This window comes from Agrilus planipennis, unplaced genomic scaffold, assembly GCF_000699045.2.
Source record: "Agrilus planipennis isolate EAB-ADULT unplaced genomic scaffold, Apla_2.0 scaffold8, whole genome shotgun sequence".
In the NCBI taxonomy this organism is placed as follows: Eukaryota; Metazoa; Arthropoda; class Insecta; order Coleoptera; family Buprestidae; genus Agrilus; species Agrilus planipennis.
In genome coordinates, this window is record NW_020442461.1 from 1939718 (window position 1) to 1943264 (window position 3547).

The window sequence follows — 3547 nt, forward strand, 5'->3', positions numbered from 1 at the left end:
ATGCGGAAAAAGAGCAACGTTCAATTCGCTTGGTTAGACGATAAACAGGAAACCAAGATATCAATCAAAGTTTTTAATGAAATGGATCGAATTGACCACCAAACAAAGACAAGTATTCGGGATAATGACGCTTTAATTATTTAGCGTCAAATTAAATATTAACTGACGGTATCACTCATGTATTGCTAGATTACATTACCGTTCGCAAAAAGTTAAGGATGTGGGTTGTTCTAGTTTTAGGGAAATGCGAAGATTAGCTCAGGATAGGAAAGAGTGGAGGTGCATGTCCAACCAGTCTTGGGACTGACGACCTTATGATGACGATAGGCACATACACGATTTCCATAAGAAATTTACATTTACAGTCATTAAAACAGAAAATGTAAGATTTTTATGGTTCATGTAGATGTCGTCACCTTTTTAAAATTTTGAAATATTTATCGCATTTTTATTGCCTTATTGATAGTCGTATTGATTCGTGAACGTAAAAGATTTATTACACATAAAACTTGTATTCACTTCATTTAGAAGTATCTTAGGTACACTGTCCTACAACGTTCGTATGGATACTAATTGTTAATGCACGTCTCGTCTTTGATAAATTGAATTCAATATTGAAACTGTTTACACATTCAAAAAGTGTCAACGTACAGACGTATAACATGGGAATGTCGTCGGTAATTACAACGGCGTAATATGGTCAATTTTTAAAAAATAATGAACCACAATATTTTGTTTCCATGTGTGGTGTACAGTGGCGGTTAATATATTAGCTCACAGGGACTATACGTCCCTTTCGTTTATTCTATTTTTTTTGTTTTTCGTTTGTTAATTTTATAAAATAGTAACGCTAAAATTATGACAAATAAAAAATAATTCGGACATAGGGTGTAAACTAGTCACGTAGACATTAGTAAATAGTAAATAAACTAATGTTATTAAAAGATTGTGAGTGTGAATCAATTATTCCCAAATCGACACAGCTATAGCCCAAAAGATCAATAACTAAATTGGCTGCTCATTTGCTAATCTTTCACTCATGCCCAAAAGTCTTTCACCTTTTTCTTCTGTCTTCCGGTCGTTGCAGCCAATAGATCAATGACTAGATTAGCTGCTCATTTGCTACTCTTTAAATCATGCCCAAAAGTCTTTCTCCTTGTTCTTCTGTCTTCCGCTTAGACTTGGAATCAGTTCTTTATTAATGATGTTTCTTTTCTGGCCATAAATTATCCTCTATCTCTTTCTTGGTCGTATTTAATTTCTTCTTTTTCGTAGAGGTAATGGTTGTAGCCCAATAGATCAATGACTAGATTAGCTGCTCATTTGCTACTCTTTAAATCATGCCCAAAAGTCTTTCTCCTTGTTCTTCTGTCTTCCGCTTAGACTTGGAATCAGTTCTTTATTAATGATGTTTCTTTTCTGGCCATAAATTATCCTCTATCTCTTTCTTGGTCGTCTTTAATTTCTTCTTTTTCGTAGAGGTAATGGTTGTAGCCCAATAGATCAATGACTAGATTAGCTGCTCATTTGCTACTCTTTAAATCATGCCCAAAAGTCTTTCTCCTTGTTCTTCTGTCTTCCGCTTAGACTTGGAATCAGTTCTTTATTAATGATGTTTCTTTTCTGGCCATAAATTATCCTCTATCTCTTTCTTGGTCGTCTTTAATTTCTTCTTTTTCGTAGAGGTAATGGTTGTAGCCCAATAGATCAATGACTAGATTAGCTGCTCATTTGCTACTCTTTAAATCATGCCCAAAAGTCTTTCTCCTTGTTCTTCTGTCTTCCGCTTAGACTTGGAATCAGTTCTTTATTAATGATGTTTCTTTTCTGGCCATAAATTATCCTCTATCTCTTTCTTGGTCGTCTTTAATTTCTTCTTTTTCGTAGAGGTAATGGTTGTAGCCCAATAGATCAATGACTAGATTAGCTGCTCATTTGCTACTCTTTAAATCATGCCCAAAAGTCTTTCTCCTTGTTCTTCTGTCTTCCGCTTAGACTTGGAATCAGTTCTTTATTAATGATGTTTCTTTTCTGGCCATAAATTATCCTCTATCTCTTTCTTGGTCGTCTTTAATTTCTTCTTTTTCGTAGAGGTAATGGTTGTAGCCCAATAGATCAATGACTAGATTAGCTGCTCATTTGCTACTCTTTAAATCATGCCCAAAAGTCTTTCTCCTTGTTCTTCTGTCTTCCGCTTAGACTTGGAATCAGTTCTTTATTAATGATGTTTCTTTTCTGGCCATAAATTATCCTCTATCTCTTTCTTGGTCGTCTTTAATTTCTTCTTTTTCGTAGAGGTAATGGTTGTAGCCCAATAGATCAATGACTAGATTAGCTGCTCATTTGCTACTCTTTAAATCCTGCCCAAAAGTCTTTCTCCTTGTTCTTCTGTCTTCCGCTTAGACTTGGAATCAGTTCTTCATCAATGACGTTTCTATTCTGGGCATAAATTGTCCACCATCTCCTTCTTGGTCGTCCATGACTTCTTCTTCTTCATGGAGGTCATTTATCTGTGACTTTTTTACCATCTGTCCTACCCCATTCCGTCTGCATGTGCATTCCATTTCCTGTTGAATGTCCAATCTCCAATAATTTCCACTTCACGTGGTCCTCTTATATTGTTGTTCCAAATCGGTAACAGAATCTGAGCTGTGGAGCCTACTAAGATAGTCGTGACTTACTTTCACCCTATATGACTGCATTAACCGTTGGAACAAAATGTGACATACTATTCTCGGGAGTATGTACACATGTATTATATTTCTTACATTACGAGTAATTTTTTTAATTGATTCCATAGGCTCGCGAGATTGTCCACGTGGAGAGAATTCATACAAAACCATTCACGTACAATTAACGGTTCACAGAGGAGGATGCCTTTAATTGATACAAATACGTTCAAAGCTGTCACGTTAAATCAATATTGCTCTTTGTTCTGTTGTGACAGGTGTCCCCCTTTACTCCTGCTCCAGCTTCTTATTCGCTATGTGCAAAAGTGACTGTAGCGCTGTCTGTGGCCAATTTTCAAACTTCTCAGTGAGAAAAATACGTTTAAGCTAAATTAAGTACATTTAAAATAAAATAGTTTTGTTGGAAAAATATCATAATATTTAAACTAGTCAAGGAGGAGTGGTTATATAATAATAATAATAATGAATAAAATTATTCGAACTGGTTTTCGAAGATAACTTATTCTATTAAATTTAATCCTCAAACAATTCTGAAAGGTAAAGCTTTGGCCATTCTTCATGACATGAGAGTTGAAGAATTAGATGGTTGTGACTATTTTGATGTGGTGTAGTGTCATCAGGCACACTTCAGTTACTTTATCACCTTATAAAGTAGAATTAAAGGCAAGTTAATTCTGATTAAATGTAAATAAGGTTATGATAATATAAGATTAGAAAATTATTCGTCAATCTAATTTCTAATTAGTCTAACATTCATACGAAAATTTATTCATTTTATCAATGTCTAATTTTTTATAGCTCAATAGAGAACTATGTATATTTAAAAATTATATTTATTTTATTATATTTCCAGATAT